We start from the raw sequence: 17,467 nt of genomic DNA on the forward strand, positions 1-17,467 counted from the left end.
ACAGTCTCCATTGACCTTCATCCCAAGCAAACCAAATTCCTGATTAGCTCAGTCGGTGGAGCATGAGACTCTTATTCCCAGGGCCGTGTGTTCAAGCTCCACATTGGGCAAAAGAGTCCTGCATTGCAGGGGGTTGGACTAGATGACGTTTCCAAGCACAATTCAAAGTGTTGGTGATGACCTTTAAAGCCCTAAACAGCCTTGGCCCAGTATACCTGAAGAAGCGTCTCCACCCCCTTCGTTCAATCCGGACACTGAGGTCCAACTCCGAGGACCTTCAGGCGGTTCACTTGCTGTGAGAAGTGAGGTTACAGGGAGTCAGGCAGAGGGCCTTCTCAGTAGTGGTACCCTCCCTGTGGAACGCCCTCCCATCAGATGTCAAGGAAATAAAAAACTATATGACTTTTAGAAGACATCTGAAGGCAGCCCTATTTCAGGAAGTTTTTAATGACTGATGTTTTAATGTATTTTTAATCTTTTGTTGGAAGCTGCCCAGAGTGGCTGGGGAAACCCAGCCAGATGGGCAGGGTATAAATTATTATTATTATTATTATTATTATTATTATTATTATTATTATTTATTAGATGACCCTCATGGCCCCTACCAAGTCTATGATTCTACGAATTCTATAAGAGCAGAAACCTCTGGCGCAGCCTTTCTCAACCTGTGGGTCCCCAGATGTTGTTGAACTACAACTCCCATCACCCCTGGCTAGCAAGGCCAGAGCTCAGGGATGATGGGAGTTGTAGTCCAACAACATCTGGGGACCCGCAGGTTGAGAACCACTGCCCTAGAGTCTCCACTGCTCAGAGATTAGGGTGCATGCAACAATACTGAGCTACATAGATTGATTGTCAGGGCATTGTGCTAAGCGGCGGGTTTGTTTTTAACTCAGGACCGTTCCCTACCATTTCCAAATAAGATAATTTTCTTTCAGCAGATAGGAAACGTAATTTCAGCAGTGCCCTGCCATGTTGTGTGTACACTAGAAGACTGTCTGTGCTTGCCTAATCCACTGGCTGCAAAAACTCAATAGCAATTCTACAGGACAGTGAATGAATCATTCCTCTGTGTTGTCATTAGCAAAGGAAAGTGGGGTTGAAAACCTCGCCAACCGTAAATCATTGTAAACTTACTTATGAAGAAAGGCAAGCATAGTTTGATGTCAGCTTTTCCGAAAGCAAATAAAAAAACAGAGATTATACGCACACCCACCCACACACATATATATTGGGAGAAAAGCAATGACAAACCTAGACAGCATCTTAAAAAGCAGAGACATCACCTTGCCAACAAAGGTCCGTATAATTAAAGCTATGGTTTTTCCAGTAGTGATGTATGGAAGTGAGAGCTGGACCATAAAGAAGGCTGATCGCCGAAGAATTGATGCTTTTGAATTGTGGTGCTGGAGGAGACTCTTGAGAGTCCCATGGACTGCAAGAAGATCAAGCGCATCCATTCTTAAGGAGATCAGCCCTGAGTGCTCACTGGAAGGACAGATCGTGAAGCTGAGGCTCCAATACTTTGGCCACCTCATGAGAAGAGAAGACTCCCTGGAAAAGACCCTGATGTTGAGAAAGATGGAGGGCACAAGGAGAAGGGGATGACAGAGGACGAGATGGTTGGATAGTGCTGTCAAAGCTATGAACATGAGTTTGACCAAACTGCAGGAGGCAGGAAGACAGGAGTGCCTGGCGTGCTCTGGTCCATGGGGTCACGAAGAGTCGGACATGACTAAACGACTAAACAACAACAACAAATATACCGTATTTTTCGCACCATAGGACGCACTTTTTCCCCTCCAAAAATGAAGGGGAAATGTGTCTGCGTCCTATGGTGCGAATGCAGGCTTTCGCTGAAGCCTGGAGAGTGAGAGGGGTCGGTGCGCACCGACCCCTCACGCTCTCGAGGCTTCGCACACCTCTCTGCAAGCAGCGGGAGCCCAGCGCTGGGCTCCCGCTGCTTGCGGAGAGTTGCCAGCATGCCGAAGCCTGCGCGCGCTGAGCTCAGCGCGTCCAGGCTTCGTGGTCCTCTCCGCAAGCAGCGGGACCGCTCCCGCTGCTTGCGGAGAGTTGCCAGCATGCCGAAGCCTGTGCACGCTGAGATCAGCGCGTCCAGGCTTCGCGGACCTCTCCGCAAGCAGCAGGACTGCTCCCACTGCTTGCGGAGAGTTGCCAGCATGCCGAAGCCTGCGCGCACTGAGATCAGCGCGTCCAGGCTTCGTGGTCCTCTCCGCAAGCAGCGGGAGCGCTCCCGCTGCTTGCGGAGAGTTGCCAGCATGCCGAAGCCTGTGCACGCTGAGATCAGCGCGTCCAGGCTTCGCGGACCTCTCCGCAAGCAGCAGGACTGCTCCCACTGCTTGCGGAGAGTTGCCAGCATGCCGAAGCCTGCGCGCACTGAGATCAGCGCGTCCAGGCTTCGCGGACCTCTCCGCAAGCAGCGGAACCGCTCCCGCTGCTTGCGGAGAGTTGCCAGCATGCCGAAGCCTGCACGCGCTGAGATCAGCACGTCCAGGCTTCGCGGACCTCTCCGCAAGCAGCAGGACCGCTCCCACTGCTTGCGGAGAGTTGCCAGCATGCCAAAGCCTGCGCGCACTGAGATCAGCGCGCCCAGGCCTCGCGGACCTCTCAGCAAGCCGTGGGAGCGCTCCCACGGCTTGCAGAGAGCTGCCTGTTTGGGGGCTGGGGTCGGGGGAAGCTCCAGCTTCCCCCGCCCCAGCCCCGCACCTGGGGGGGAAATAATTTTTCCCCCTTTATTTCCCCCCCAAAAAACTGGGTGTGCCCTATGGTCCGGTGCGCCCTATGGTGCGAAAAATATGGTATATATAATTTGTCAAACTTGGTTTTGAACAAATATCTCTGAATCGGAAATGACTCCAGCCAGCAAGTATGGAAAAAAGTAATACCAGCAACTGAAACCCTCTTTAAAAATTAAGAAGCTGTATGAATCATACGCTCGTTGGGGGGACTACATTGTGGAAATGGCAGTTTAAACAAGCCGATGAGGAGAGAGACTGGCGTAGCTGAGAGTCTGAAGCTTTTGTGGCCAAGGTGTGGGTCAGTTCACACATGCATGTTCATCACTCGATTGTTGTTTAGTCGTTTAGTCTTGTCCGACTCTTCGTGACCCCATGGACCAGAGCACACCAGGCAATAATCACTCTATTATTGCAACACAAAGGGAAGATATACATGTGTGAACAGGTCAGAGGAGAATGATAGCTAGAATCTGAATATTACCTGAAATCCAATGTTTTTTAAATAGGGTCGCTTCACACATAGAGGGCAGGTTCACCTTGGTTTCCCATTCAATTCTGGGAGTTATTCAAAGTGTGGACATTCATCTGTAAAGCCATAAAAGACTTGGGGAAAAGCTATCTGAATGATAAAATCCTTCCATCTATAGCTGCCTGGTCTTTAAGATCTTCATCGTGAATGGTTCTCGGAGTCGCCCTCCCACTGGAGGGAGCCTTCTCAGTGGTGGCTCCCTAGCTGTGGAATTGCTTTGATAATAACAAGAAACAAGCAGAACATCCCCACAGTTTTTGCTTTCAGAATTGACAGGCAAAAAGCAATTTACTACAGAACTGCACTAACAATAGTTTACTTTGTGAGCAAATCCAAAAAGTGAGAGAGAGGACATTTTAGTGGCCTGGGGTCATGGTACATTTATGCTATAAAAGAAAACCACACTTGAGGAAAAATATCCTTTTGTACTTCGTCTTTAGCCTACCTGCTTCTACAAGTTAACCCCACACCCTATCATGCCATCTCTGCAAAGAAAAGCCCTCCTCAGATTCCCAGAGAGGGTTGTCTGCTGCCTTTGATTATTTGTTTTAATGCAATGGTTAGCAATGTCATGTCTGTGGGCCCCAATGTACGCTCCAGTTTCTCCTCTGGTGCCCACAAAAGGTCTCAGTAAACATCCCCCTCAAAAAGCTGCCTTTCACAAGAGATGGTCTGCTCTTCCTGCTCGGTTCCTTGTTTGCACTGGTTTGGCCTTTCCTACATGCTCCCGCAGCAGACATTTTGTGTTTTGCCACTCTCTTCTGGCAGCCATTTTGTGACTGCTGCCCACAGTTCTTTCTCAAAATTCCAAATTTGCCCTGGAAGCTCCCAAATTTCTGCTTTAGTTCATTTAGATCTGGGCACAAATTGGTTTTCTTTTGCTTCTCACCCTTCCAAGGCTGGTTTTATATTAATTTTATGCTGGCCTATTGTTGTTGTTGTTGACCATGTCAGGCACTGTTTTATGCTAGGTTTTGAATTTTCACATCCTTTGTGAAAATTCCATTTCATTGAATGAATTGTGTTTGTGTTTTTGTAAGCCTCCAATAAGACTTTGGTCAATGGGATGCTTAGATATGGAAACGACACCAGCAACATATTTCTTCATTTATCTACTTGTGATTACTTTAGGCTGGGTGTGGGGAACCTTTGCCCCTCCAGATATTGCTGAACTACAACTCCCATCATCCCTATCCATCAATCATGCTTTCTGGGGTGATGGAAGTTGTAGTTCAACAATATCTAGAGGGCTGAAAGTTTCCCAAAACTGCTTTAGGCATTTGCGAAAGGTCTATTTATTTACTTGAGCACGTTTTGGCTTAAATAAAATATTTATTACATAAATAATAAAAATAAAAATAAATTTATTTATTACATTTATATCGCACTATTCCTCCAAGGAGCTCAAAGTATCATACCAAGTTCTCCTCCCCATTTTATCGTTTCCACAACCCTGCGAGGGAGGCCAGGCTGAGAGGCAGTGACTGGCCCAAGGTCGCCCAGTGAGCTTCTGGTCTGAATGGGGCATTTGAACCCTGGTCTTCCAGCTTGTGGTCCAACACTCTAACCACACTGACTTTTAGTCATTTGTTTTAGCTACCGAGGATCCCGTGCCATTTCCCCTTTTTCATAATGAAACAAGAACCTGTGCCAAATTAAACAAGAATTTACAATGCACGCCTAACAATTTCCACTCAGAAGTAAGCCCTGTTGAATTCCATGGGGATTACTCCCATGTAAGCGGGGTTAACTGTTCTCCTCACGAAACCCTTGCCCACAAAATGTAAAAGTGCAATGTATATTAATTAACCGGTCATCCTTGCTGTATTAACCCTTCTAAAGATCGTATTGTCTGTAAACTGCTGTAGATTTTATTGTTGAAAGGCAGCACAAATAATGTTTTAACTGAAATAGTGTATTTGAAAGTAAATAAATATTGTGTTCTTTTTCCCATCCACAAAAGGAACAAAGGCACCAGAAGACAAGGAGTCCTCGATTTTGATTTGGGTCAGAGTTGCTGCTTTGAATATAGCCAAGCTCTGTTGTGTTTCTATGATTGTTATGGTGTCAGCCATGATGGATGATTCCTCTCCGAAATGTGGATGAAAGGAACAAAACGAATATTAGCCTCTGCACGGAGTCCCTCTGACAACTGTATTCCTCAGAAAGAGTTCAACACATGGCACAGCTTCCAAAGCTCCCAACCTGAGAGGACCCTGTGATCCCAGAAACATGGATCAGTTTTTGGCCTCTAATAAAAGTCTGTTTGCTCCAGCGAGGTAGATTATAGCAGGGAAGAACTTGGGCCATCAAGTCAACTTGCCAAGTTAGTGGCGCACAGGGGGAAATGGCAGTGTTCCACTCCACACTTAGAGAAGGCCCTTTGTTCTTACGCTCGGGGAATCGACTGGATCAAGTCCAGGGAGCTGCAGGAAAGAAAGGGAGGGGGAGAGAGATTGGGAGATGGAGCTCAAAGGAAGTCAGGAAATAAATAAGAGGTCCTTACAAACAGGCAGTTTTCTGCAACTGGGCCTTCTGCTGTTAAAGTACCGCTGGGGGACCTCAGGCCTAGGAGCCAAATCTGACTCACTAGACCATTCTATCTGGCCTTTGGGGCTCTCCCTGTCAGGAGTTCAGCCTACACTCGAGTAGGACCCTGGCAGAGACACATGCCTGACTGGCATGTTCTCTCCCTCCTGGTCTTTCATTCGGGAGTTTCAATAAGCTTTCTTCAGCCCGAACATCCCAGCGACCGATGCCAACTGACATCGGCACACTTAGGGATCCACAGAGTCTTCTCAGCTTGCGTAACAGACCTCAGCAGCTCAGCATTTTGGCTAATCTACTTTATTTACATATAAGCACACCCAGAGCACTGCAGCATGGCTCCCTCTCTCTCTAGCATCAGACAGCAAAGAGGAAAAGAACAAAAGACAGTAGTCCCACTTCACGGAACACAGTAACACAAACATCCTGTTTCCGTCACTTCCCACTTTGTGGAGTCAAAACATATACCGTCATGTGAAAGACAACAATCCTATGACTGCAATCATGGAGCATGAATTCTAACAGGGCCTTGCGAGTGGTAGCCTCTCCTCCTCCTTTCTCACTCTCCAGCAGCCACAATGAGCTGCAGAAGAGAAGAGGCCAGCAGCAGTGGCCACAGAGAGGCAACAGAATGCTCCTAGGCGTGCAATCATGGAGCAGGAATTCTAACACTCCCAAGTCATCAGAAGGGCTGTAGCTCAATGGTGAAGCCATCCGCCTTGCATGGAGAAGGTCCTTGGTTCAATCCCAGGTAGGACTGGGAGAAACTCCCCATCTGAAACCCCAGAGAGCTGCTGTCAGTCAGTGTAGACAAGATATGTTTTTGAGCCTTGGTGGGGGGAAAGAACATAAGAACATGAGACAGGCCTGCTGGATTGGGCCAATGGCCCATCTAGTCCAGCATCTTGTTCTCACAGTGGCTGACCAGATGCCTGTGGGAAGCCTGAAAGCAGGACCTGAGAGCATCTGCACTTGGTCCACTTCTGATTCCCAACAACTGGTATTCAGAGCCATAATGCCTCTGACAATGGTGGTTTTTGTGAGGATCTAAGGTGCAATCCTTTCTTTTCCCCCAGTGCAGGCAGTGACCATTTTAGGCACATCTGGCATGTCTGCAACTGCGCATGCACGCATCGTGCCAAATCTGGAAGTGGCCTGAAGATGTCAAAGAATGGGGCAGAATGAGGTGTTTTTCAACAGTGTTTCAAATATATGAATTTTCAGTTCAACAGGCAGTGCCTCGGAATGTAAGCCTCATGTAAATCGGGAGTTTCCTGTACAGTCGTACCTTGGTTCTTGAACAGAATCCGTTCCGGGAGTCCATCTGACTTCCGAAAACATTCGAAAACCAAGGCGTGGCTTCCGATTGGCTGCAGGAGCTTCCTGCATTCAATCGAAAGCCATGTCAGACGTTTGGCTTCCAAAAGAAGTTCGCAAACCAAAACACTTCTGGGTTTGCAGGGCCAAAATGTTCGAGTTGCAAGGCGTTTGAGAACCAAGATACGACTGTACCTAGGAAAGGGAGGAAGTTTTAAGGGTGTGCACAGGAACAATCTGCATTCCTTTTGGAATGGGGAACCCCTTTTACTCTTAAAGGCATACTGGTCCATTTCTAACCCACCACACGCAGCTAACCCCATGGTAATAATCCTTTGAGAGGCTTTGAGAGGGCTTGCAAGCCTGCACTCAAAATCACTCATATAGTCATCATTGCATATTAGGAAAGCCATCAGATCAGTATAAATGGGCAACGCATGTTGCCAATGAACGCAGCGCTCTCTGAGAGGCCACCTGCACTGCTTTCCCTTTGGAACTGAAACTGCACTGTATCCAAAATGCATGATGATGTGAGGCCAAAGAACCTTTTCACGGGCTTCATAGGATGGTTTGGGAAATGATTCATTCTTCTCTCCTCTCTCGGCTCAGAATCGTGGAACAATGCACCACCCGAAACTTGCCCAGAGCCTTAGCTATCACGCAGACAAATGCCCTAGGAAACAGGGCGGCAGATGTAAAGACCCAAGACAAACTGTCTATTGATAAGTTAGGAAATGCAAAACAACAACAAATCTATGGTTATATAAAACATACTCAATAAAACACAAGACGTAACCAGCTGTACTTTTGAATAAATAAGGAATACTATTCATTGTTAAAAAGTAGAGACATCACCTTGCCAACAAAGGTCCGTATACTAAGAGCTATGGTTTTCCCAGTAGTGATGTATGGAAGTGAAAGCTGGACGATAAAGAAGGCTGATCACTGAAGAATTGATGCTTTTGAATTATGGTGCTGGAGGAGACTCTTGAGAGTCCCATGGACTGCAAGAAAATCAAACCTATCCATTTTGAAGGAAATAAGCCCTGAGTGCTCACTGGAAGGACATCCTGAAGCTGAGACTTCAATACTTTGGCCACCTCATGAGAAGAGAAGACTCCCTGGAAAAGACCCTGATGTTGGGAAAGATGGAGGGCACAAGGAGAAGGGGATGACAGAGGACGAGATGGTTGGATAGTGTTCTCGAAGTTACCAGCATGAGTTTGACCAAACTGCGGGAGGCAGTGGAAGACAGAAGTGCCTGGCGTGCTCTGGTCCATGGGGTCACGAAGAGTTGGACACGACTAAACCACTAAACAACAACAACAACAATAACTATTCATTGTATCAAATTGTAGATTCCAACGGAAGTCTCATACAGTTCAACCAAAAAAACCACAGAAGACCCAGTGGATCAGTTCTTTCTCTAGTCAGTTCATGCATAAGGTCCATACATGTATAAGTGTCTATTCCACCTGTCTGTTCACTGCAACCACTACTATGCTATAAGAGCCACTATCCTGTAATATTACATATGAGCCTGTACTACTGATAAAGCCTAGGATGGCGAAACAAGGCTAATATTCCGGAAATTCTTGTCTTGGACTCTGTGAAAGGATTCTATGGAACTGTAACAACCCTTCATGTGGATTATTGGACTCTATGAACAGACAGGTAGAATAGACGCTTATACATGCATGGACCTTATGCATGTACTGTGAGCCAGTGTGGTGTAGTGGTTAAGAGTCTTGTAATCTGGGGAACCGGTTCGTGTCTCTGCTCCTCCACATGCAGCTGCTGGGTGACCTTGGACTAGTCACACTTCTTTGAAGTCTCTCAGCCCCACTCACCTCACAGAGTGTTTGTTGTGGGGGAGGAAGGGAAAGGAGAATGTTAGCCACTTAGGGTAGTGATAAAGCGGGATATCAAATCCAAACTCTTCTTCTTCTTCTGATCCACTGGATCTTCTGCTTTTTTCGTTGAACTTTATGAGACTTCCTTTGGAATCTACAATGAATAGTATACCTTATCTATCCAAAAGTACAGCCAGTTACGTCTTGTGTGTTTATTCTGTTAGGAAATGTAGCATCTACACAAAAGTAATTGCGTTCTTGTGTTTTTGTTTTAAAAAAACCTACCAGTATGGCTGTTAGAATGGTCAGCAAAGAAACACCAGCCACTAGAGGGCGATGTGCTATTACACATTGGGCAAACACTCTAGGTCAAAAATCGGCTTGGTTTGATACTGTTTCAGTATAAACAGTATCAATATATTTAGATAATAATAATAATAAAAGGATTGTGGTATCTTAATTCATAAAAATGGCCATCTATTCTTTAACAGAAAGGGAAGTGTTTGTTTGTTTATTTCTTTTCTGTCTCTCTGTGTGTGTACAGGATCAGTTTATTACCAAATGATGAGCTTCGCTCAGGGGCTTGGAGATCTAATGACATGCTTTCCGTAAACATAATAAATCCTTACCAAAATATATATATTCAAATGTGCGAGCTCTTTTAGTCTTGGCAGTCAATTTTTTTGTTACTGCTATCGTTTGGAGAGAGAGAGAAAATGAATGAAAGAAAAATACATCTCTCACAGCCAGTCTCCATTTGTAAGGCTTTTCCTGCTCTCCAAAGTCTTGGGGTTTTCACAGAAATGAACTGGTCTTCTTCTCTCTGTGACGATGGAAAAGAAGAGTTCTTTCATCAGAGGTGATGGAGAAGCTCTGCATTTCTGTCTCTCTTCGTCTCCTATAGCTTGTGTAGATGGAAGTTGAAAGCAGATTCTAAGAGCAGGACTCAGAGCAGAAAGAAATGCTCTCTGATAAGTTAATCCATTCCCCTCCTACACACCGTAGTCCCAATTCTGATTCCCCTCCCTGTTGGCTGTTATAAATATATAAGAACTAGACATATTAATTGCAATCACACATTCAATGCCAGGTCTAGTGTGGCCCTTATTCAAACAACTTATTTTTAATTAAAAAAAATTCTGTATCGGCGAAGGGAAACCCTTTTTAGTGCAACGGCAGTATTCCTTTGTGGGCAACCCTTCTGAATACCACATTGCAGTGATGGGTAGGACCAGAGGGGAAGGACGTGACTCTTACCTTTCTATAGTAGGCTGCATTTCAAACATCCCTCTCTCTTCCTCCTCCTCCAGCCATCCAGGTCAGCAAGAGGCATTATCACATTTGCAGGTCAAACTCCAGCCAGGCAAAATCACCTGAGGAGAATGTGGAACTGGGTAATTGAGGGGTAGGGTTGGGGAAGAAAGTAATTTCAGCTTGCATTTAAGGACAAAACAACTACCGTATTTTTCGCTCTATAGGACGCACTTTTCCCCTTCCAAAAATTAAGGGGAAATGTGTGTGCGTCCTATGGAACAAATGCAGGCTCCTTGGCTTCAGCGATAGCAATGCGAAGCCTCTGAAGCCCAGAGGGAGCGCTCCGTCTGCACTCCTGAGGCTTCGCGTTGCTTTCACTGAAGCCTGGAGAGCGAGAGGGGTCGGTGCGCACTGACCCCTCTCACTCTCCAGGCTTCAGGGATAGCCGCCTGAAGCCTTCGGAGCGCAGCACAAGTTCCCACTGTGCTCCGCAGGCTTTGGGTTCCTTTTGCTGAAGCCGGGAGAGCAAGACTCTCCTAGCTTCAGCAGAGAGGGAGAGCTGCGCAGCGCCTCTTCAGCAAAGCGGGAGGAGAAATGGAAGGGGCTCCATTTCTCCTGCCACTTCGCTGAAGGGGCACTGAGCAGAGAGGGGGAGAATTTTTTTTCTTGTTCTCCCCCTCTAAAACAAGGTGTGTCCTATGGTTCGGTGTGTCCTATAGAGTGAAATATAAGGTAAATTTGCACTTCCGGAAACCATATGTTAAAAGGAACACAATCATCATTCCAAATTCACGCTTCTCTGAATTTTGCGATGCCATTCGCCCACCAAATAATATGGACAAAAATGCATAAACTAAAGTGCATTCAAATGCATTATTGCACATAACGTGTGTATACAGTAAGCCTGCAACTTATGTGGGGGTTCCATTCTGAGGATTTTGCCTAAAACCAAAGTTGCGTATAGTCGAAACACCTTGGGTGCAAAGGTGGGTGGGATAGACAAAGTCCTTTCTCTTGGACACTTGCTCCCTTTTTAATTTTGCCACACACAGAGAGAGCTGAATGTACACAAGTTAAATCTATGTAATTTGGCTTAATGTGCCAGGAGAAATTTGTTGATGAACTTTCATGAGGAGTTTATAGGCTGATGTGGAAGTGTGAAAAACTGCATGTAAGAATGGGAAAATGAGAAACTGGGAGAAACTGAAATTGACAGAGACTCCCATCTCTGGTGAGGGGTGTGGCTTGTTGGAAAACGCCCTGGGGTGCCCCTCCAGCCCACAAACTCTGAGCGTCCTTGGGTATGCTCAGCTCTGGAAAAGGCAGTTCCCTTCTTCTCCAGGGCACTTCAGTGGCATATATCAATAATAATAATAATAATGATAATGATAATGATAATAATAATTTACTATTTGTACCCCGCTCATCTGGCTGGGTTTCCCCAACCATTCTGGGCGGCTTCCAACAATGATTAAAAATACATTAAAATGTCACACATTAAAAACTTCCCTAAACATGGCTGCCTTTAGTTGTCTTCTGAATGTCACGTAGTTGTTTATCTCTTTGACATCTGATGGGAGGGCGTTCCACAGGGTGGGTGCCTATACCAAGAAGGCCCTCTGCCTGGTTCCCTGTAGCTTTGCTTCTCGCAATGAGGGAACTGCCAGAAGGCCCTCGGTGCTGGACCTCAGCATCCGGGCAGAATGATGGGGGTGAAGACGCTCCTTCGGGTATAGTGGGCTGAGGCCGTTGTATCAAATGATATATGCACACTAATCTTCTGGCACAACACAGCAAGAAGCATGAGACATCGTAGAGCTAATCTACGTATTTATTTGCACACTATGTACAGACAAAGGAGTCATGGCGTCCTCTCTCTCCAGCTCCGGGAGAAGGACAAGAACAAGTAAAAGCAAAAGTACAGTACAATAGTACATACAGTGGAAGAAATGAGACTGTCTTCCGTTCCCACACTATTCCCAGACAGGCATGTGAGGGTGTGGCCAGTTAAGGGACACAACGTGAGAAGAGCCCTAGAGGGCTGTACTTGACCTCTGGGACTGAGGGTCCCCACCTCTGATCTATAGATCGGATCATAGCGCTCCTGAGATCAGTGGGGGTCATATCTTAGCAAACCGTTTCTCAAGCAAACAGACCAAAAGCCACATTTAGTTGACAAAATGGAAGAAAAATATCAAACCACTGGTTGCGTAGAGAATGTGTTCTGGTTCTGAGTACCACAAGATATTACATTAAGTGTTCTGACATTGCATTCATCAGGCTACATCTCCCATGCATAGGAATCAGACCACTGCACTCAAACCATTGATCCATCAAGTACAGTATTGTCTTGCACAGACTGGCAATAACTCTCTTGGATTGCCTAGACTCACTGGGAATTAAACCTCAGATCTTCTGCATGAAAAGCATGTGTTCTGCAATGCAACTCCGATTCTTCTCTAAAGGCAGCCTTCCACCCAGTATGTGGGAAGAGAAGCTCTGTGTCCAAGTTCTCCCGAACGTAAGGGAATGTCAAACTATATTTTAATATTGGGAACTGCTTAACGGTACAGCATTGTGCAGCAATTGACTGGTTTCATTGTTGTTGTTGTTGTCCTGCTGTTTCTTTACATGGGATGTGGCCAACGTGATACACCCTGACCTGCTGCAACCTCTGTCTTCAGCATCCTTCCTTCAGCGAAAGTTTCAAAATGAGAAAACTTTTGGATTTAAGTCAGATTCAGATCAGTCAAGTCCAGAGATCACAGGCCTTTCATACCAAAAATGACAGGAGTACAGGGAGGAAAGGATAGAAATACAAATTTGCACTCTCTCACAGTTACCGTTAGGGATGGATGGATGAGTCAATTTGTGTTCCGTATCAGTTCCACATGTGTTCATTCATGAGTCCCTTTCATTCGATTCCTACATCAATCTGGATTTTTTTTGAACTGCACAACAGTCTCTCCTCCTCCTCCATCTCTCTGTGTTTTTTGATATCACAAACTGTGGTATCCTCTTTGACCAGCTCTGTGGGACCAGCTCTCTTAGGGGCACCGTTTTTACAGTGGTTCTGATCCTACCTAGATGGCTGTGTCCAGAGAGTAGCATTTGAAGACTGTGTTTCAGCTCCACGATCTTCGTGCTATGGTGTACCACAAGGTACAATCTTGTCCCCAGTGCTGTTTTAACATCTACATGGAGTCTCTGGTTGTGATCATTAGGAGTTTGGGGGCTAAGTGTCATAATGTGATGGCACACAGCTATACTTCTCCATAAGATCTAACTCAGAGGAATTCTGTGTATAATCTGGGCCACTGTTTGGGCACAATGGTTGTCAAGGGCTGGGCAGAGGAGAAGGAATGGTGGAGACCACCTCCTCATCCTGACCCTCCCAGGGAGTAGGAAGACAGTATATACATAGTATACCTCAAGGAGTGTCTCCACCCCCATCGTTCTGCCCGGACGCTGAGGTCCAGCACCGAGGGCCTTCTGGCAGTTCCCTCACTGTGAGAAGCAAAGCTACAGGGAACCAGACAGAGGGCCTTCTCGGTAGTGGCACCCGCCCTGTGGAACACCCTCCCACCAGATGTCAAAGAGATAAACAACTACCTGACATTTAGAAGACATAGGAAGGCAGCCATATTCAGGGAAGTTTTTAATGTGTGGCATTTTAATGTATTTTTAATCTTTGTTGGAAGCCACCCAGAGTGGCTGAGGAAACCCAGCGAGGTGGGCAGGGTACAAATAATAAATTATTATTATTATTATTTACAACAGTGGATTGCAGGAGGTTACAGCTCAGAGGCAGATGAGGGGAAAAGTTGGGAAATAATGGGAGAAGAGGAACAGGCAGAGTCAGAGCAGCAGCTGGCTGACACGTTGTCACTAGAAAGCATTCCAGACCCTCCATCTCCCAGAACCTGGCGAGCCTTGAAAGTAGGAGAGCAAAAAGCTCAAAGACAAAGAGGGCACTTAGCGGCACCCGTAGAGGAGATGATGATGTTGACGAATGAGGAAGTGGGAGGGAAGGTGGGGTGGAGATTCACTCGGGACAATGCCATTATCCAAGAAGCTGGATTCTAAAGCCTCTCTCTGTGAAGTTTGAAATAAAAAGGACTGTAAGAAAATTTTCCTTTTCTTTATACTTTCCTGGGCAACCAGCCGGGAGCCGCTGACAGCATCCTGACAATGGTGGACTGGATGAAGGCCAATAAACTGAGTCTGGGAAGATGGAGGCACTGTGGGCTGGTACTTCCTGTGTCTGTAAGATCAGCCAGTTTTCTACCAGAGATTCCGAAAGACCAGGGGGGAAACTGTTTATGTATGCAATGACGGCTGCCAGAATGACGTATGCCCAGAGATGGAAAGAAGATGTAGTTCCAACCAAGGAGGAATGGCATGTGAAACTAATGGACTATGCAGAAATGGCTAAACTTACTGGAAGAACAAGGAACTAAGATGAAGGAATCTTCAATAGAGAATGGGGGAAATATATGGATTATTTTTTTTTTTTTAAATCATTGTAAACAACTAACTACATTAGCAGGAACTTAAGACAAGCAGTTAAACTACTAACCTATTTGAAAAGTTGAGAGTAATAATAATAAGAAATTATAGTGGAGATGCAGTAATAAAAGTGAAATTAAAAGAAATCGCAGAAGGGGAGGAGGGAAGTCAAATTATGTTTTTATTTGCGAAGATGTATTTTATTTCACATTTATTGTAAAACTGAAAACTTTGCAAAATAACACACACACAGCCAGTTTTTGGTTCTGGATGGGGTCTTTGGTTCGGAGTTGGGAATTGATCCTGGCTCCACCATTGTCACTGGAAGCTCTGCACCACAGTGGCTAGGAGTGCCTTTCACCAGCTGGTAGTACAAATAGGACTTCTTGGACAGAGATAACCTGACCATGGTGATTGATGCATTGGTAACCTCAAGCCTTGGTTGTTGCAATGTACTCTATGTGGGGTGACCCTCGGGTGTGGAGACTCCTGCCGCTGCAAAATGCTGCAGCTAGACAGCTGATGGGGACACAAACTATTGCAATTACGAGCAGGAAAATTGCACTCAGGGAGGGTTCAGAGTAAAGCAGTAATTGTTGTATTTGGGCAGGGAACGTAGCATGATCAGGGGCCTGTGGAGGACACCTTTGGCCCTCAGGCCCAAGGTTCCCCAGCCCTGATGTTAGACATGGCAGAGAAATTAACAGCCTTTGTAGAACTGAGTTTCCAAGTCGTTTGAGGCTCTTGAAGAATTTATTGTGATAGCTCTCTGAACGCCGAGACCAAACGAAAGGAAGGCAGCCATCCCAGGAGCTGCTCAGCATCCTCAAAGTGGGAGGAGGCAAGAGAGGGGAAATTTTTGGTTTCAACGTAGTAATTTCCCATGTAGAGAATGAACCGGATGACTGATCTATAATTGCAGTGCGATTGCCACCCTGATTAGCTAGAAGGGGGGAAGACGCCTGCATTGCTAATATCTATTTAGCCAGGGATTCCGCAGGAAGGCAAAAGCTTTGGGCTGGAGAACCAGTGATCGGCAGAACAGGAGCAAGAAGCTGTGTGCTTGCACATATCTTAACCAGCTAGGGAATTAAGGAGGAGGCTCAGGAACGCTCCTGCAGCCATTCATTTGAAACATTGCCAGGGAGAAACGATGATATAATTTGTCTTCTGCTCACGAAGCAGGCTGGAAGGAAGAGCAAGGCAATGGGTGTTTGCCCTAATCTGGAAGATGCTATGCATCTTTGATGCACACACAAAGAATGTGGCCTGGTTTGTTCAACATAGAGCTTTTTTTTCTGGGAGCGTTCTGCCAGCACCTTCCTCCCACCCAAAGGTTAAAAGTGTGCCACTTACTATAACAACTTCATGGTGAATGTTGTGCTTGTCATTCAGCACTCTTCTTGAAGCATGCTCCAATCTCATTCATGCTTACAGGAGTAAGGCTTCTTCACCAACCCTACTAAACCCCTTAGAGCCAGTGTGGTGTAGTGGTTAAGAGCAGTAGTCTTGTAATCTGGGGAACCGGGTTCGCGTCTCCGCCCCTCCACATGCAGCTGTTGGGTGACCTTGGGCCAGTCACACTTCTCTGAAGTCTCTCAGCCCCACTCACCTCACAGAGTGTTTGTTGTGGGGGAGGAAGGGAAAGGAGAATGTTAGCCGCTTTGAGACTCCTTCGCGTAGTGATAAAGCAGGATATCAAATCCAAACTCCTCCTCCTCCTCCTCCTCCTCCTCCTCCTCTTCTTCTTCTTCTTCTTCTTCTTCTTCTTCTTCTTCTTCTTCTTCTTCTTCTTCTTCCCCTTTGCCTCCCTTCCACCATATCCCTGCACACCGGCCATGTTTGTTGCTGTTCCTCTGAGGTTAGTTCAGAACCCTTGAAGGAAGCACAAGCCGCCGTTATCCCAAATGGAAACTCCCCCCCCCATTTTTGAACCTTATTGGAAAAGTTTATGGAAACCTGAGCGAAAGCTAAACTTGGCATGGGGGCTACACGGCCGTCGCCTGAGTTCCAGGATTCCTCAGCGCCATCTTACCAGCTGCTTCTCTCCACTATAGGAAACCAGTCACTTCCTTTCTGAACCTCTGCTGGAAATCCCAGGCTCGTCTGTGACTGTGTTCCCATAGGTCTGTCGACATGCAGAGGGCCGGGAGGCCAGCCGTTCCGCTGTGTAGACCCATCGGCCTCTGCCCCAACATAAATCAGCGACCTGGGCTTCAAAGCCAGGGCACACTATCAGCAGATCAAACTGTGCACACAGAATAGGTGTGAGGCTTGTGAAAGCATACTACAACTACAGATTTATTAATCATAAATCAGGACAAAGAAACATGTCGTCCCTCTCGCTTCGTCTTTTCAGAGAGAACCGGGGAAAGCAAAAGCTAAACACACAACGGAAGTTCCCAGTAAGCTGTGCTGGAATGTAAACAGACATGTGACACACAACAGTTCCACACGTCTGCTCCTTAAGGTGGAATGGAAATCTCTTCATGACAGGCAGGGCTGGCCTGCTCATGAGGCGAGGTGAGGTGGTTGCCTCAGGCGGCCAATCTGGGCCCAAAAAGCACATTGTTTGCTCCCACACCATGCCCCCGATGCTATCTCCTCCTCCTCCTCTGCAGCTGTGTCTCATTGCTGCCATGGGTGCCCCCACCTCCTCCTCTGCCATGGGCATGCCCCACTGCTGCTGTGGGTGCACC

This window comes from Podarcis raffonei, chromosome 4, assembly GCF_027172205.1.
Source record: "Podarcis raffonei isolate rPodRaf1 chromosome 4, rPodRaf1.pri, whole genome shotgun sequence".
Classification (NCBI taxonomy): Eukaryota; Metazoa; Chordata; class Lepidosauria; order Squamata; family Lacertidae; genus Podarcis; species Podarcis raffonei.